The 20,105-nt window shown below is 39.6% G+C and overlaps 1 long non-coding RNA gene across 1 annotated transcript; it reads left to right on the plus strand.

Annotated features, from left to right (window-relative positions):
• The first annotated feature begins 1,703 nt into the window (after nucleotides 1–1,703).
• On the plus strand, nucleotides 1,704–16,248 carry LOC127461574 (uncharacterized). The gene is made up of 3 exons (XR_007900148.1): nucleotides 1,704–1,732; nucleotides 6,168–6,256; nucleotides 16,151–16,248. It is a non-coding gene; the product is annotated as an uncharacterized LOC127461574 (long non-coding RNA).
• Nucleotides 16,249–20,105: the final 3,857 nt, after the last annotated feature.

Genomic DNA, 20,105 nt, shown 5'->3' on the forward strand with positions numbered 1-20,105 from the left:
ACTTGACAAGTTGATTACAGAAGGTGCAACAATGGTACCCAAGTTCACAATAAAATACAAATATATGTGACTTACCATGCAAACCTTCTGCTTTTAAATTTTCACCATAGTGAATTTCAAGTACATGGTATCCCTCAAGCATGAAGCAATCAATTGGTGTTGCAAACCAGTCTGTTTATGGCTACAACTGCAAAAGAACATAATTCCCAATTTGCCAGATTAAGGACAAGGGCTGGCATCCTATTTTTGATTTATTTATGTTAGTGAAAGACATAAAATCAGGACTAGTGAAATCAAGCCCTTCATCTTAAGAGTTCCTAAGTTCTCGGCTGACAACCTCCTTCCCTCATGGGCTGCCCCTGCTGCAGTGGTGAGCTCTCACACAGCCCTCTTGGCTGCTGTTCTTTGAGGGACACAACCTCCTGGCAGAGAAATGGTAACCATTAGCAGAGGGGAAGAACAGGACCTTAACTCACAGCTTGGTCTCCTAAGCTGATCAGGTTCAGAAGAGAAGGCAGCAGAGCTACCAAGGTGCCATCTTTTTAAGGTCACACTTTAGCTGGTGATAGTTTTGAGGCTTTACGTGGCCTTGCTAGTTCAGGGAGCTGGTGATGTCCAGTGAGGTACCTCAGCCCAGTCTATTTCAGGCTACAGAGGAAAGAACTCAGCTGAAGGGTGGCATGAGTTTATAGCTCTGCTTTTCCTTCAGTTTTTCACATTTCTAGCCAGGTTTTCCACTTGATGAAATGCCATGAATGCAATAAATCGACACCCTTTTCTTCCTTCCCGTTTTCCCTCATGCTGCTGCCATTTTTGGGCAACATCTGCTCTTCATTCCCAGCCCAGTATTAATAAAGCAATAAGCAAAACAGGATGTGCATTAGGAGACTAATGGGCTTTAGGTCCTCCTGGAGTGTGAGCATTGGGAAGCATAAAGCGAAAGGACAAGAAGTATCACTCCCCAGGGACCCTCACCAAGCTAGTGTCCTAATGAACACCCAAGGGCAGCTCACTGCTGGGAGAGAACAGCTTATTATTTTTATTTGAGATGTCAGAGAGAGCACTTATAACAGCAGATCCTGAACTAAAGAGCTCATTTAGTAAAAGAAATGAGCTTAACCACAGTCAGATACTGTTGAGCTATATCCACCTTAACATTTGTAGGTCTCCAGGGAAGAGCTAGCTACAGGTTCATGAATGAAATAAAGGAACTTTATATGCCAGGGAGGTACAAAGTAATAGAGGAAAAGGAAAGGAAGAAAAGAGAAAGACAGTGTTAGAAATAATGGTTAAACTTAGGGGTGAGAGCTATCAGTATTAAAATTGTACATGTCAGAGAAGAAAGGACTACCTTTCCTCACTGAGGTCACATTATTCTACAATCTTCCCTCTGTCATGTGCTCCCATCCAGGGAGCAGAACCATGATCTGTAGTGGGGCCAGGGCAGTGGGAGCCATGGGTTCAGTTGGCTGCCACCAGGCACAGAGAGGTAGTGAACGGGGCTTGCATCAGTCAGAAGCAACAGGTGATACAGACACCTGCAAAGGGTGGGGCAGAGAAGGCTTCTGACGTTCTATGCTCATTGCAGAGCTGAATCCAGCACCATGCCTACAAACATGGGCTCCCCTCTGGGTGCCTAGTAGCAAGATAAAGCCCATGCTACCTATATTTGTCATAGTGGTGGTTCTATAGGGCTTACTGTTTCATTTTAGAAGACACCAAGTCTCAGGAGGTAAGTTACAGTGAATCTACTTTAGATAATTTTAACAGTTGTGTTCAAAATTAGACTTTCCTTCGCAAGCAAAAGCCCAATGACTAAGAGGGTCTAAAAAAGCTAGGCAAGCATCTAAAAAGTGGGACTGACTCTCAGTTATTTATGTCTGTCTCCTATGAAAGTACACACAGAAAACCTCTAATTTTGAAAAATAAACTGAAGTGTAAAAAGTTTCAGTTTTTATACATAAGGAGTGTAAAGAATAAAATAAAATTTGAAAAAACCTGAAGAAGATAAAGTATAAAAGACACAAGGAGAAGCTAAAACAGGTTTTCTTTTTATACATACCAGTAACCTCTGGAGATCATATTGATAAATGCTAAGTGACGAAATAGGAGGCAAGGAAAGGCAGAGGCTCTAATTCCCAAACTTGCAACACATCAGACTGTGCTAGGAATTTGTCTAGTGGGGCAGAAGTAAGAGGGATGATGCAGGAAGCTTTCAGAGTCAGCACAGGACCTTCATATGGGTTGGGGTTTGAGGAAAGCAGTGAGGGCTTCCTCCAGAGGCAGAGAGGAGCCAGCCCTTTCCTCCCCTCTGGAGCCAGCCAGGCTGGAACCCCTCACTCAAGCACCACAGGCTCTGGGCAGCTTTGAGCCACCACTCATTCTGCAGCTCGGTGCTCTAAGTGCTGCACTCTAGCCCCAAGCAAGAAATATCTAAAGGCAGATAATTCATCAGCTAATCATCAAAGATATCCTTTTTTCTGAGTTATTTACAAGCAAGACATACCAGATTATTAAACACCAGGATACTTTGTTAGGAATGTATACAGGGCTGTGGTAGCCTAGCAGCAATAAGATGAGATATGATACATGCAAAGACATATTTAATGCTTTATAAGACCTATACCTCTGGTTTTAAGCCTTTTTTTCCTACTGCCACAGAAGTATCAGGCAATAAGGAGGCATGAGATACTCATACAGTTTACATGGGAGAGGAAGAAGGGAGTTGTACTGTGCCTTTCTACGTAATTTCATTCTTTAAATTCACATTTTTTCCCCAAAAGTCCTAGTTTCTCTACTACATCCTGATTTTAAAATGATATAAACATTCATCCAAAATTGTGAAAGCGTCGTTTGAACACAGGATCAAAGCCATGAACAAAGACTAAACCAGATTTCCTTCTCACTCTCATTCACAGAGGTCTCATTTCTCAGCATCTGCTGCTTTATTTCAGTGTCACCTTTCAGCAGCCTTTTGGCAAGGATTCTGTATTTATGTATAAGCTAATGCATTTATGTTTGGCTAATATATGCATTATGACATTAACCATCCTTAAACATTATTCTTCTCTCTAAACTTACGTGCCTCTGTATGTGATAGTTTTAAATGTGAAGTGACAAAGTCAAAATACTTTGAAATAACTATCTGAATCTGTTTGAATTCTTTGCCCATAGGCAAATTCAAAATTCCATATTAAAATAGAACATTTGCTCATTGTTCTTTCCCCCCACCTGATCATTAGTTTCTCTCAGGGAAAACGCACTGGCAAAATCACAAGATATCAGTGCCACAATAGAAGATACATGGAAAAAAGCCACTGAGTAAAAATATCCTCCCCAAAAGTCAGTACACAGGAACGTAAATACATCTGGGAACTCCTGGGTCATCATCCCCAGAGCTCAGTTAGCAGGACACAGTAGGCTTTTAGTCTACTGTGGACCACAGTGTGGCCTGACCACAAACATCAGTAACTGCAAAACGCAGGGGGTTTAGTACAAAACACAAAAAAACCCACAAAATCTATAATGCACCATTAAACAGAGAGTAAGAAAAAAATCAATGCCATTGCCAGCTTCTAAGTAAATCTACTGTGTGTCTAGAAGTAAACACATCAAAGACACCTTTCTGGATCCTGCTAGTGTCTGAATTGGTGCTCCAAGGTGTCATCCAGCCAGTCATCTCAGATGGGAGTCAGCAATGTGCCACCTAGAATTGTCACTTCTGCCTTCACACAAAGAGAAACAGCATTTGACCAGGCAAAGTGCATATCATTCAGAACCAATATCTTTCAATTAAATCATGAGTAAGTTTAATTAGTGAGTAGCAATAAAGTAATTGAATAGCGATGAATATAGGGAAAGGCAGCACAAAATAAAAGTAACACAAGAAAGAGTGATGAGACTAGATTCTCATTAAACACACTGCCATGTAAAATGTGAGTCAATATAATCAGTTCAGTAAACCTGAGAATATTAAATACATTCTTCAGTTGCCAGTACGGAAACTAGCTCCCTCCTATTTCAGTAGACCTGAAAAGGGAGAGAACTGCTGAAATGAGGAGAATTATACTCTGAGATAAGTCCATAAGACTTCTGCTCCCTGCCTCTGGAATGGTAAAACCATTTCAAAGCCCTGAGGCTACTGTACATCTCCATGCTTAGACCAAATTCTCTACCTAGAATATGAAAACCAGAAAGGAATGTAGTGAGCTATTTACAATTACCTAGTCTGAAGCAATACAGTGTAAAAAGCAGAGATACAAAAAAGTAGCCAGGAAAGCAGCTGGTAAACATGAACCAATCTCCAAAACAAATTTAGGCCAGATATGAGAGCAGGGCTTTGTTGGTTTTCAGGAAGAATAATTTGCCCAGCAAGGCATATTTTATATCCTTAGGGTCCCTATACAAATAAAACTAGCAGATCTCTTAGAGGAATGCATGCAAAATTGTCCCAAAGTTATGTATTTATTATTATAAAGCTGAAAAAAGAACCGAAGGAAATACTCTAAGAGGAACCATATGCTGAAGCATTATTCACCTTTTGTCCACAAAAACATGGTTTTAATGTGGGCACTCTGAAGGCTCATCTCAGCAAGCAGTAACCTCTGTAGCTGCTGACCCAAGAAAGCTTTTAGGCATGGCAGTCATAGAGGCTTATATATGAAATTCAATAGTAAATTTAAAAACTACCCCACTATTGCCCTGAGCTCTAACCTCTGTGGCCCAAATTTTCTTCTGAGTTAACGGAAAAAGCAATTCCCCTGTGTTCAGGAAAATACCTTTGGGTTTGTTCTACCCATAGGACTGAGATCCAACCACTTAGCTGCCACTGAGGATGAACACAGACTTTAATCCAGTATTCATCGTTTGGGCAGGAACTGGGGAACCTTGCTGCACTGGAGCTGAAGTGAGAGGCACCAGCGCAGAGCTGTGGTGACTGTTGATCTGATTGGTCCTACACACCACAGGAGTTGGTGTTTCTAGTGTATCCTGGGTATCACCAGGGACAGGTGGACATGTAGTGGCCTGAGAGGACACCTTCTCAAAGGAGGAAAAGCAAGCTAGCCCTGTTTTCCCCCCCAGTGAATTTCCTGCCCTCAGTGTCATACTGCAGGCTCTACTGCTACCTCCAGGTGTGATCCAGCTACCAGCAGATCCGACTGCTGTCAAGAAGAGCAAAGTTACTGTTGTAGTGCTTCTTTAAATGATAACAACCTTTAAAAGCTAAGCTAAGACACCAGGCTTGTGCAGCTCTTCAGCTTAGGGTCACAGACCCTTGTAAAATATTTATTGTCATGACATTTTGGGGAAGACCTATTCTAATTTTAGCTTTATCTAGTAGGTTAAATCCTAGCAGTAGGATAGGAGATTTTCATTAGAAATACTAATGAATAGCGAGGCATTGCTAGAAGTGGAATTTTAAGAGGGGCTGAGAAATTCAGCTCTTCTGCAAATACAGTTTCCAGTACACTGTGGAGGTAGGAGGCTTTATCTGCTCTCTTCCTCCACTCACTCCAGCTGGCAACATGGTCCTGGCCTGGATACTAAGTAAATGTTATTTTGTATGTTATATCTATGATCAATAATGCAACTTGCGAAAACGTTAGGAACAGAGCAGTGTATGAAGGCTGTTGACTCAAGTCAACAAGCCCCTGAGCATGTGTCCTCTCAGACACTACTGCCTTCCCTTCAGCCAGATGGTAATCTTGAATTCTCTTATTTACAAAAATGCTTTGTATTAATTGTTAAGTTATTATTAGATGTCTGTAGGGACCATTAAAGACCTGGGTGTTCTGCAGTGCACAAGGACACACTGCAGAACATTACCTCAAGGCTCTCATGGTAATCTTGACTTCATATAGGACATCACTGGAACTGCTACTGCCATTGCCAGCAGGAGCAAACCTTGAGTTTCTCATTGTCTTTATTAGTCCTCGGAAGCCCTTCAGTTCCAGGAGGACAAAGCTTCTGTTTGCACAAGAAATATTGCAGTGCATCCACTTTTAATATGCAACATTACCTGTTGTGAATGGAATTGAATAATTTTACATATAAAATGGCTATGTAAAATTAACTGTAAATAGTTTTAAAAGAAAATTCTGCCTATAATGTAGTTCATAAACCAGATTTTTACTCAGATGTTTTGTCTGTCATTGTTGCCCCTGCAGCTACTATTGTTGGATCTGAAATGTCAGAAAATAGGCTTTCTATCTGTCACCTAAAGAAACAGTTACTCCCAGCGTGAGGACAAGACAAAGTAAGTAAAGCTTCAAGGGCAGTGGTAGCGTATTTCTTTGAGTATTAAAAATCTTATTTAGGAATATTACTCAACAAAGGAAAGACAAGACCACTAAAAGCTTATTACTTATGTGCACACATGCATGCTCATACATAGAGACTACACTCACACTAGTAACAAATAAAGGGAAAGAGCTGAAAACTGCAAAAATGGGTGTAGATTCAGTGGAGCTGTATAAAACCACTGGAGAAGGCAATCCAAGTTGCAACAAGAATTTCAACTTTCTCCTTATATGGTGTCCAGTGCTAACTCTTGTACTGCTCATTGTGCAAGCAGAAATTCCCACTGATATTTTGGGTTGTGTTATATGAATTAGTAGATAAGGACAGTGTTGAATTCAACAAGAGTTTTTTTCTAGCTACACCCAAGAGATGAAATGCTATCCAAAGTCAAAGGGTAAAATCCTGGCCCCACAAAACTCAGTGGTAAAATTTCCTTTTCCAGACACACTTATTCTGCAGGTTATAACCACCTTTAACCCATTATATTGTCTTCTGAGAAACAAAGAACCTACATGCCTCTGAAACCTCTTTTTGTGAGTCTTTGACTCCCTATGGATTCCAGTAGGAGCCTGGTAAGAGGGGTCCTGTTCTGAGAAGTGTGACACCCCCATCCCCCGCTGGCCTTGGGTCAGCAATTACATTTCAGCAACAAGCATACAGTTCAAACAAGAAGAGAAATATAGGTCCCAGAAGGATGGCTGGACAGCAAAGAGCCAAAATAACCTCTGCAATTTTCAACTGTTTAAAGATGGTAGCAGTCTGGGTTTTCTGCAGGGCCTGCGGAATAAGAAATCACATCATCCAGCAATCCTTGGAAAGATTAAATCCTTAAATTTAGCGGTATTTTGAAATATTTTGCATTGTTCAGACATGTAAGGTAAATTTTCTGTCTCTCAACACATAGCCATTTACACCCAGCCATTTCTACCTCGGGGGAGAAGTTTCGTGTGTGGTGTCTTCAGAGAGAATTAAAACTATAGTTTTCAAGTGCAAATGCTTCCTCAGAATGGTGCACTCTCAAACTCCATCATTTACAATTTATCATATCTTCCTGCATAATCTGTACTTTTCTACCTTGTCCCCACAAAAAGGTCCCCATAAAAGAGGTGTTAAGGAAACTTTGCTGTCTGACCACCCAGGAGCCACTCCGGCAGTCACACTCAGACCATCAGAGCTGAGACCGAGGCCCTTTCACAGCTACACAACCCACATTCACACAGTCAGACTAGGTTTCCTTATGGGCTCAACCCTAGGTTTCTCATAGCAGAGTCTCAGACGTCTGGATCCTTAAAATAATTTAATCATGGTGAAATAACAAGATAAACGCTCGAGCAGAGTGCCTCCAAGGAAGGACCCCAAACAAAGGAAACCATGGGCTTTTATACCTTCACAGTCTAAGGGCTAGGGGTCATCAGGTCCTGCTGTGTCTCTGAGTGTCCGGTCACCAGGCCAGCCCACAAGTCCCTGTGCCCTTTTTTATGCAAAGGGCCCCTTGCCTGAGGCTCCCAGCACCCAGAGCTCAGTCTGCAGCTGCACACCCAGCTACCGGCACTAAATGTCTTCCTCAGCAGAGTGGACCCCTTGCACCAATAAAGACAAGTCTCCAGCTTTCAAATACTCCGTCTTGGAAGACCAATAACAATTTTGGAACAGAGGACATGATAATATGCCCCTCATTCACAATCTAAATTGTGCAGCATCAGCTTTTAAATGTCAAGGTCATTTGTGGTATTTCTATTTTGAGTAAAATGGCTCCTACTGTTTCCATGGTTTCACCTGAAATATGTACTGAGCCTCATTGTTAAGAACCTTGAAACCCAACCATTCTAATAAAAAATAGACATCCCCTAATGTAGGTAGTCAATTTGACTTTTAAATGTAAAGCAGTCTGTATTTACCCTGGATGGATTTATGGATCTCTGCACTACATTTGTGAACAAAACCAGATGTTTGGATTATCCAATTTACCCTTCTTTTTGGCGTATTGCATGATAATAGCTTTAATTATTTCTATAGCACAGATTTTTTTCTGCAGTGGAAAGATTGTCTTTATTGTTTACTACACATAATGAAATATCAGCTTTATTAAAATAAACTATTGAGAAAACATAATAACTCAGTCATAATGAAAATGCAAAAGAAATACAATATGCTTTAGACAGAGATTTTAAAAGTTTAGCATTGCTTCAGATTGTATTCTGTATTTTCACATTCAACTGTGGAAATAGTAACAGTTATTAGAACTGCTAAATTTTCCAAGAAAAGATAGTAATTTTTCCATTATTGCTGTTACTTAATAACTATTAATCAGAAACAGAATGCTGGAAGGAGATTGAAGAATGACTCAGATGAATAAAGCGAGAAATAGTTTAATGAATTTTAAAACCTCAAAATGCAGAATTAAAACTGTGGATACTAAAAGACAGTAGATTTCCATATTAAGGCCTCCAGTACTGTTTTTGTTGAGTTGCCATTTCAGAATGCTCATCTATGAAATATTGCTGGCATAAACACTATATTTTGTCACCAAAATGAGGTTACAGTGAAGTAACTCCACTGATTTAGACAGGATTAGAGCAGACACTGCATAGCAAGGAAGTCCATTGTCTCAATAAATGGACACCTTTATGTCCCAATTCTAAGCAGAATATGGACCCAGGTTATTATTTAAACTTGTCCTTCTTTCTCCCTTCTTTTCTTTCTTTCTTTTGAAACACATTTGTTGGTAGACAGCTGAAGCTGTCATCATTCATGTGACATCAGTCTGTGGTATTTTTCTCATTTGCTAGTTACTCTTTTTACAGCTGTAGTAAACACAGAAAATGTAAGTACACAGAGGAAAAATGCCATTTTATCCCTGATAAATCCTAGTTTCATGTTATGTAAAGGCTGTTCATTTTCCCCTTACCAGGCCAAGAAATTTTAAAGGCAGTGAATGGGATACAACTCACTTAACTGTAGTTGTCTAAAATGCAACCATCCATGCTGGGTTCATGACCTAGGCTCTATATTAAGCAATACAGAGGGAATTCAGTGATTGACCTCTAGATATCTTTTGCTCTTTACTTTATACACATACAATGAGTTAGTTACTACATTGTGAAAATGCTTAGAACATCTGTACAATGACATGGCTCTGAACAGTTTTGCTTAGTGTCAACAGGATGTTATACAAAATCAAAATGTGTGAGACTAAAGACTTTGGTTACCCGTTTTGTATTATCTAGAGAGCTTACATATAGCTCTATACTCTTCAGTGTTATTTCTTCATATGTGCAATTTTAAAGTTGCTATGGTTTTAGTTATTAACAGGGGGGAAGAAAAGAAAAAATTTGTACACCTTGTATATTTTCCTACTCTTATTTAGTTAGAAATTCTAAGGAAAATCATAAAAAAGCTAACTAATTAGTGTCAGGCTTTTTTACATTCTCCATTCCTCCTATCCATCTGTTTTGCATTCCACATCCATCCTTCCAAAAACGTCTGTCCCATTGTTCTGCTAGCTATGCTGGAAGTCACCTAGTAGACGTGCAGAAGGACATCCATCTCCTACAGTGTGTGGTCTCTGCATCACAAGGGAGAGGGTACAGACCACAGAAGGATGATTTGCTCCTATCAGCCTCACTTTGGTATGAGGGCACAGCTTTGTACTCTCCTCATCTTGTTCAGCCAGAGAAGCTGGCCTGAACCTAGCTTTCAGAGTAAAACTGAATTGCTCAAGCAGAGCTTGTGTTAGTTCATCAATTTCCCAGAAATTAGACTCTTCAAATTCCTTCACAGCTTAATACCTGAGAGGTTAATGGCTGTAAAACACTGTCTACAGTGCTCTAAACGAACAGAATTGACTAAAGGCTGCCATATCCTAGCACACCCAAATAAAAGCATAGGATGTTACAACCAATTAAGACTATGAGAATAGTATGAATGTTTCACAGACTACCTTAGGCAAGATTACATTTGGGGCAGGGTGCTCAGAAATACTTTTTTTCCTTCTTTTTACATTTTCTTCACTCTTTAATGGCAAAACCTCCTTCAGATCTGTCTTAAAGCTCAGGATATGCATGGCACATCAGTATTATCTTTGCTGGTTTTGCAGAAGGCCACACATGGGCTTCTTTTGATCAGAATTACTGGGAGAAAGAGAGAATTTCTACAGTCACTTGGCCTATCTTACCTGCAAAATAAAATCTGCACAGTCAAGAGTTTCGGGCAAGAATTTATAGGGAAAGCTTCAAAGCACTGTAGACACAGAAAAATTTAGAATACCTCTTAGCTAAGAGCCCCCTTACTCTTCCCTCAAAGCCCATACGGTCGATGCTCTGCTGCCAATTCAGTGAGCAGTGAGGAAACACAGATTTTTAATCAGCTGTGTTAAAACTCAAGCAATATTCTGTTGCTGATTTTAGCATTAAAGAATGTAAATATTTTGGAATAGATTTTGTATGAATGAGAATACTTTAAAAAAAAAAAAAGTTGATGCGTTTAAGTGTCTAAATCATAGAATCATAGAATGATTTGGATTGGAAGGGACCTTAAAGATCATCTAGCACTAATACACAATGATTGTGTCTACATATAATCCAAGTGTAGAAGTTTCTTCTCTAGTCACTGAAGATAAACTTCTTGACTCATTTGCCAAGTATAGATAACAAGTGCCATCAGAAATGTCACAGGATACATGAGAGTACTGCGCAAAGGTGACAGATGTGGCACAAGTTACAGAGGAAACTCATGACTTTTCAAACTCCAGCAGAACATCAGGCAGGATGCTCAAAGGGCATTAGACAAACTCAGTAGAGTATGGAGCTCCTTGTGTAGACTTCTGTTTTAGGGTGACTTGAAGACCTCAGGGCAGTGAGTAGTCTGTCAGCTCCCTCAGGTTTCCATTACAGAATCACAGAATCATAGAATATACCAAGTTGGAAGGAACCCCCAAGGATCATTGAGTCCAACTCCTCACCCTGCACAGGACCATCCCAAAGAGTCACACCACGCAGCTGAGAGTATCATCCAAATGATGATACTCTCTTCCTGAGCTTTGTCAGGCTTGGTGATGTGACCACTTCCCTGGGGAGCCTGATCCAGCACCCAACCACCTTCTGGGTAAAGAACTTTTTTCTAATATCCAACATAAACATGCCCTGACACAACTTCAGGCCATTCCCTCGGGTCCTGTCACTGGTCACCAGAGAGAAGAGATCAGTGCCTACCCCTCCTCTTCCTCTCACGAGGAAGTTGTAGACTGCAATGAAGTTTGAGTGTAACAAAGTTTAAACACCTAGTTCCCATGTTGTTACGTACATCTAGTAGGTACCTAAATTTTAATGTGACCTGCTGCTGAGTCTCACCATGGATGTGCTGATAAGAACATAAAGATCTTGGGAATTGCAGATACATAAATAAAATGTGCTGGTCATCATGTAACATTGATGTTTTAGGGACCAGCAATTTCCAGAATAAAACACTACCTGGAATAGGTTGATGGATAAGGTCCCTCCCCAGCAAAGTATTTCCCATTAAGTAAACAAAAAGTTTTGTCTTTATTCAATGAAACATTGCAAATTATTCTGGGAATTTAGTATGTGCTTAATAGGTCTTCTGATTCGGGACCAAAGCTCCATCTATATATATGCATCCTACATTAAATATCATGCTTGTGCACAAGGCTTTGCAACCCCTGCCTACAGTGCATTAACCTGAGAGGAAATGTGAAAAAAATTAAAGTCAAATAAGTGGATTTCTGAACACAACCATGAGATAACTAAGAAATCACATCATCAGCGTGCTCAAGTACTCACAGTAGCTTCCAGTTTGCTGGGATATATCAGCTGGTGAAATTTTTTTTGTCTAAGCAACAGAGGGGTTTGCCTTTAGGTGCATGGCCTTAGTTCTGCAGTACACATGCAATTCAGGTACATGTCTTTGAGTAAGGAGTATTTGAGGTTGAATTCAGTTTTAAGAAGCCTGCAGACCACAGCTGATTGGCAAAAGAGATAGACAATATCTCTTACCAAGAGTTTTTTGGTGGGTTTTGGAGGTTATGAAATTGGCTTTTACAAAACAAAAAAAATTATGGGCATAAAGAAGTATTTGACTATTGGATGCTTCTATAGCCAATGGGAACTTTGTAATAAAAATGTTAATTTATTCTTAGTTCACCCAGAATTTCACTATTGTGAACTTAGATAAAACTCATATTTCTTCACTCCTAGGCTGAACTGAAAGATTAGAAAAATAAGTGGTCATGTTCTCATGAAAAAAAAATTTCTGGTATAAAATATGTGGCAAAGAAGAAAATATTAGTAATTCAACCTCATTTAAAAAAAAAAAAAAACCAAAAAACAAAAAAAAACAAAACAACCCCCCAAACAAACAAACAAAAAAACCAAACTAGTTTTATTGTCTAACCTAAGTATGGTTCCTTATCAAAGCTGGAAGGATCCTTTTCTTGAATAGGTTCTCTGGACCTGTGTGTGGAGTTTTAGATCTGACTTACTTTTTCAGGATCTGTGTAATTAGATTAAATTTGGGTGAGGAGGAGGAGATGGGACACACAGGATGACACATGATGGGTACACATGCCACTGGCAAACTTCAAGTAGTGGTATTTTATTTTAGGTTAAAAAAATCCATTCCTTAGTAAAACATCTTAACAAAAATGTCAATCTTCCCAAATCAAAGGTGTGTCTGATTTTTAAACTTGCTTTTTAAACTAAAGCCAAGTTTAGCTTAATTTGGTTTCCACCAATATTTTTCTGCACTCAACTGAACAATGTGTGCCAAATGTATTTTCATTTAATAAATTGTTGACCTGAACTTTGCTGATAATTCTACAGAAATGACAAGAGCATGGTGATCTTCTCATCCTGTCAGTATGCTCCCCAGATGGCTTTTGTCCAAACCCTCATTAGGAAATAGTTTCTTTAATTCCCCTGTTATAGTGAAATATCAAGTTGTTTCTCAGATTTTATTATTATCCTAAGCCATCAACTCCATATGCATGAGAACAACCACTTCATGACTGTGTTAAATCAGTAAAACACTGTTAATACAACCTAGAAATACACTATCAGTTGATGTGCAAAAGCACAAGTGCACCTGATAGAGCTAGCAGGAACCAAACGCTGGTACTATCCACTGAGGTTCAAATACCTAAGGGGATCTTGTTACTTATGCTGTGTTGTCTACTCTATTTGATTAAATCCTGGTCCTGTAGCTGTGGCTCTGGCATTTTCAAGACAAATCCTTCATTAGTGTTAAAAAATTGGGCTAAACTGTCTGACAGTCTGATCCAAACTAATCCTACAGAAACATTAGTAAGTCCCAAAAGCAGTAGGAGATGCTGTTGCTATTAGTAGCTGATCTGTTTGAGGCAGGATGGACCAAGTATGAAGAAGAAGTTAAAAATAAGTTAAACAACCTGCATGCTTGGCCACTCTGCTTTCTGTCCCTGTTATCTAACATGCTCACCTCAGAAGAAATCTCTGATTTAATTAGAAGTACCAATCTGGGATTCGTGCACTTACATAACAAATCACCTTGGGAAACAATTTTAAAAGAGACCTTTTTACCAATAATACTTTCCCCAAATATTAATTATTCATGTTTATAATAATTACAGCATGGCACTGCACAACTAGCCAGCTCACAGTTTTGTCTACGATGAATTAAAATAGTTGCAGGCAATTTAGGACCAGAACCTGAGTGATGTTGATCAAACTGCAGAAATACTATGTGTTTCCTCTAGCTTTCTTTATTCACTGCTATAATGGAATTTTTTCTGTTCTCTGAAATATATTTTTGCCATAGTATTTTTATTATTTTTTTCTCAGCAGACAATCTGATCTACTGTCTAGCCAGAAAGTTGAAACTAGTTTAGCTTCTATTTTTAAGTCTCTGCGTTTGAATGAGGTTTTGTTTGTTTGTTTGTTTGCTTGTTTGTTTTTAACTCACATCTGCCACTTTAAAAAAAAAAAAAAAAGCAAAGGCCATGGTTCACTTCATTTCAGTGGATTTATCTCAGATCCTGGCAGGTTAGCTTGACGTGTTTCTAGAGAACAGGTAGGACATTTGGGATTAAAGTTACTTCTTGTAACTGTGTCATTAGCATTGTAGCAGCATGCAGGCGCTGATCATGTTCTCTCTGTCTCGCTTCCACACCTCTAATCTCAGAGCTGACCCAATTTATAGCACTAGCTTTACATGGGCCTGTGCATATTGAAATCCGGGAAAGGGGAAAGGGATGAGACTCCCTGAAAATAAACTCGGTTGGCAAAAAGATTAATCCATTTCTAAATGCATTTTTGCCTGCTGCTGAGTGTGCAGAGTTTCATCTATTTAAGGATCATAGGCCTAAATCCAGATACTGACACTGCTTGGGAAGGTGCAAGAAAGAAAAAGATGAATTGGTATTCAAATGGATCTGTCACCAGCACAAATGATTTGGGAATCTTCTGAGAGAGAGGGAAGTAGGAAGACAGAATAATGAAGTTGGAGCCAACACCTCATAGCAATCATTCGCAGTAGTTGGTGTAAGAAACTATTCTTTTCCATTCCAAGTATCACTCATCATCGGTAACTCTGGAAAACCTGATGCCCTCTTAAAAGCATTCCCAAAGTAGGTACAATCAGTCATCAGTGGCAGAGGTTTATGTAATCTCACATTTACAGTGAGGAAAACAATTTATGGAGGAGCAAAACATGGGACACAGCATCCCTCAGGCCTTTGTCAAAGGCTTCCCAGAAAACAACTTAGCTGACACAGAAATTAACCACTTCATAAGTGTACTTGTACCCCTCTGAGCATGAAGAGTTTTACCCATTTGATGATCCCAAGTCTAACTCCAGACTCTTCTAAGTTTGAAAATACAGAACACCATTTATTCCTAACAAGAGCATTTTCTGCACATTAAAGGCTTCTGCTGAAGCATCAAATACACAGGACTAGGTTTAAAAACAGTGCTTTGAGAATTACATTCACTCATAATACCGGAAATATCAAGACATGCAAGATGTCTTATGCCAGACATGGGTGGACGAGATGTGTGGATGCCAGATGCGTGTATGAGACCTCTTTGCACATGGAGACCTCAATAAGTGGGGAAAACCATGACTGAACAGGCAGAGCATCCATGGAGTTCAGCTGGGCTTCTGGGGTTTCAACTCACTCACACCTCTGACTCTGCGTCCCTCCTCTAACTGAAGGCAAGTCGCAAACATTTATAGCTCTAAACAGTAATTTGGGCACCATAATGTCATCCCCAGGAGTACACCTGGCTGTAGAACTTGAACACTTGCTTGATAAACCGAGGTGCATCTTCTAAGCTTGTGGATGAGAGTAGGGAAATGTCCTTTCCTGGGGCCCCCGGAGTCAGGCAGTATCTGTGCCTCGAGCAAACACACTGCTTATTTGCTGATTTCTTACAGTGACAGGGCAGGTCATTGCACCAAAAATGCTGGGATTATTCTCATTTATTACCTAAAAATATCTAGCAATAAAATCTTCTTAAAGGCGTGATAGTCCAAAGCAGATGAATGATTTTTCCAACAGATGATTCAGATAGACCCTCAACATAGGTACTTAGAACACTTTCCAGCACTTCTAAATCAGATCAAAATCATATTAAAATTAATATAGGGTAGAGAAAATCGAGTAAGACCACAACTCTTATCAAAATGAACTATCCTGAGACTGTGGGAGGAATGGTCATGCCCTTGTCAGCCAGAAAAATGTAATGACTGTATTGCTGTCAAATCTTTCTCTACATGAAAAGTGTCGAGTTTATTTTTGTATCTGTTACTATTGCATGTCTGGTGTGTCATATTAAATATGTGCAAAATTCCCTCTTAGGAGAAACTGTGATTAGAAAGAGGAAGAATAAAGTAAGGTGAGCTTAGATGTGACAAAATAAACAAGCAAAAAGAAGAAATGGAGTTGGAGACCAGGTAACAATCTCATTCAGATACTTTGTCACGTGTCCATAGCCAAAGGTTTTTTCAGACACTTCCTTCATATATAAATGTTAATATTCAATAAATATAAATATTATATGGTCTCTGAGGGGTAATAGAAGAGACATTCAGGACAGTACCATGATCAGTTCAGAAATCTATTCTACATTTAAGTGGATTTAAGGTTGAAAGCACTTGTCAATAATTCAAGGGTAAAATACATTAAGGGACTACTGTCCAAAGCTCAGGCAATACAAACTGGGAAACTGAGAATTGAGGAACTGATTATAAAATATCCAGCCATGCAATCATCAGGATTTTGTGGTTACTTGATAGTATTATGACAGAGCAGAGTTAAGGCTAGCTGACACTCTCTGTTGTGCCTGCTTTGTCTACGTGTATCTTGATCATTTTCAATGTAAAATAACGTATATTTAGATGTAGTTATTTGCTGACCCTAGTGCCTCTACTAAGAGGCAATCAGCCAGCCCCTGCAGAAAAGCAGCACAGTGACTGTCAGAACACAAATAAGGTTATTCCCCTATCCATACAAACATAAACAACATACTTCAGTGAATTAGAGCAAGAAAGATTAAATTAAAAGACAACTCCTGGTCCCTGACAGCTGTGTCTCCTTTCCTGCACACAGTCGAGAACAGGATATCTTGTGCATTTGAAAATAGCCTAGAAGAAAGTGATCTGTGTGTAAAACCAAGGAAAACAGGCTGAAAGGGATCTCAGGAGTCCTTCTTAACATATTGCTACATCCTAACCCCATGTAATGATGCTTTCACTAAGTCTGTGTCAAGGATAGCAGCAAAAAGGATTCAGTATTTAAAAGGAAATTACTGTTTCTGTTTGACCTTCTTGCTAATGCTTTGCCTTCTTAGCTATGACTAGACCTGTGAAGTAATAAGTGTTCATTTAGGAAAAAAAATACCCTTTAAATATAAAGAAGTGAAGTTCCCTAAGGAAAGTGTTGAAACTACAGATGACACAATCAAATGTAATAAAACCTGTGTTATGGGCATTAGTCACCCATTCTGCATGTGTTCAGGCTGTTCAAAATGACAGAGAATGCCTCTGGCACACTTTGGCATTAGAAAAGAATTGTGATTCCACTTTTGACTTGTTTTCTTAGTCAGATGGTCTACATACCCTCAAACAAATCTGAACAGCTGAAAAAAAAAAAGGGAGAAATAACAAACAGCTTTTTTCTCTGTCCACTACCACTAACTGTGCATCTCAAATCAAAGTTAATTAATTCTCACAATTCATGTTTTCTTCCTGGAGAATGTGCTGCCAGATCAGATCAAAACAAAGAAACAAAAAATCTCCACCTGAAATGCAGCCTCATTCAACCAACGCTGACACAGATTGTCCCTGCACAGTGCCACAACAGCTGTGTGCCTTATGCAGAGCACACAGCTGATGGCAAAACAGAAGCAGGAGGGACACAGATTGAAAAACACCCACTCTCTTTAGTCTATGGTTGTATGGTTATCAGGATAAAAGTATTCTGGATGCTTCTCTCCCTGCCATCTTCACCCAGGAATTTTTAATGATTGCTCCAAAGCAGGTTCTTACAATAATGGGTGCTCTCGATGTCTTCCAACCTCTTGCTGCTTGCTGAAGAGCCAGTCCCTGATGCCTGCCAAGGACAGGTTCCCTCTTGGCAGTGGACAGCTGACCTTACCAGTCCCCAAGCCACCCTAGCAGCCTGACAAAAAGTGTTTTCACTTTGTCCCTCTCTCTACTCCAGGGTAGGTGGTAGGAAGTTTGCAATAGGCCAGCTTGACTGTAGATAGGCTGCTCCTGTCATGTTTGTTACAATACTTTGAGAACTCTTTTATTGCTAGATTTTCTACGAACAGACTAAATCAAACTTGTTCTATTAAAGCACTGGGCTAAGGACTGGGCTGCAAAACTGGATGCTGTATATCATAAAGAGGTCAAGCAACCAAATGGATTGTGAATTTCTAGCTAATATATTGTCTTCATCTCTGGCACTTGACAAGCCACAGTCATGGTAGTGAACGGATCCTTAGCCATCATTTCCTTTATTTTGTAATTTATTTTGTATTCCTCCTAATACAGTGAGTTCAAAAAAGCACAAAGATAAATCTCAACAGTTCATGGTCCTTTGGGGACAGGAGAGCATTCTAGCTTCATTTGTGTCTTCTTCTGTCCTTGCTCTTCTGCTCAGGGAGTTTTTTGTGTGTTAATAGGCATGGAAATGGAGTAATTTTTTCCTCCTAGATCAGGCAATCTGAGTAATGTTTAACCTCTAATCTAAGTGCTAGGAAAGGATTCTTGATACTTCATTGTGCTTCTTAAACTAGTTCATTAGCCAGAGTTCTTTATTTTCTTATAGAACATCAGAAAACATACAGGGTTTTCCTAAGCCTTACCCCACTGGGCTTTCCCATCCCAATGGCATTCAGCTCTGAGTCTCAGAAAATCGATAAGCAGATAGCAGAAACTACATCCACTGTAAAACCTCTTGAACAAAAAGGAGAGTTGAACCACTTGTGTGAGTAAATAGGCTGGAATCAAAGGTGTAGTTGTAGCCCCTTCCATTACAACTATGTAGCACGGTATGTGCAAAGTTCTTGGCAGACTACCACAGCTGAGCACCTCCACAATCACTGCTGAGGCTTAATCCTGGCCTATCGGTATGTGTGTTACTTGTATTGACAGTATTAACACAAAACCCTTCCACCTAAGGCTGACCAACACTTTCTGTTACAAGCCCCATGTGCAAGCCTGTATAAATTTACATAAAGAGCATACGAAAAATATTTGTATGGGATTTTCCATTTAATTCAGAACAAAAAAAAATAAACTAATAAAAAATATCATGTCATTGGCAATAAAAAATCATGATGCAGGAAAACGTTTGAAAAGTGAGTGTATGGAACTAGATGTAAGTTACCTAAAGGATGAACTTGGATGGTTGGCTTTGAAGATCCGTTCATTCAATTCAAAGAATGGTATTGCTGCTTTAGAAAATATTCAGCAAAACATGCCTACCAATTTAACCTCCCAAAGGAGACAGATTGATTAACATTACAGGCAGGAAGTCAAGAGAGTGTAGTAAGGCTTTGCTTCTGAGCACCTATCACAGCTGCAGTCACAGTGCAGAGTAGCTTGAGGCTGCTCCTCCTCCCCAAAACAGAGGTTCAGGAACTAGGTAGGAATATCAGAGTTTGGGCTGAGTCTGACTGCTGCTCCTCAGGTACCCATGCCCAGAGAGGGGGTACCAGGAATGACAACATGATTGAGAGACACAGCAGAACTTACTCCATGCTCACAGCAGTGACAATCTCCCCATTAAATCTGGTGATTAAAAATAGCATTTGTATTGATTGCAGGTAATGATCAAAGTTACACTTCAAAAATAGTCCTTAGTTTGACTGTCTGGTGGTACAAACTTGACTGAGATTATAGGAGCTCTGTCAATCAATTAAGCTATAAATCTAGCCTTTCCACTACCAGTAACCCAAATATTGAGTAAACAGAGAAACTCTATTAATGCAGAGTCACAACATTCAGAAATGCAGAGAAACACCTGAGTCCAATTGCAGCCAGTTTTTTCCTCTATAACTTCTCTAACGTTCTGTTCTTCAGTTCTGCCGCACATCATTTTGAAAGTCTACCCTGTGCCCTTAGCTCTCACTGCACTGTTTAATCCCACAGCCTCATCTCCAGGAACAAGGAAAAGTAGTTTAAAAGAGACCCCCATCTAATGTGACCATTAAGGGTATTAGTCATACATTGTTTAAAGGGCAGTGCATTTCACCAGTGCCACAGAGATGCTGCTAGAAACACAACAGGGTTGATGCTATAAGATG

Source organism: Manacus candei, unplaced genomic scaffold, assembly GCF_025592945.1.
Source record: "Manacus candei isolate 608988 ecotype Guabito, Panama unplaced genomic scaffold, ASM2559294v1 h1tg000008l, whole genome shotgun sequence".
Classification (NCBI taxonomy): Eukaryota; Metazoa; Chordata; class Aves; order Passeriformes; family Pipridae; genus Manacus; species Manacus candei.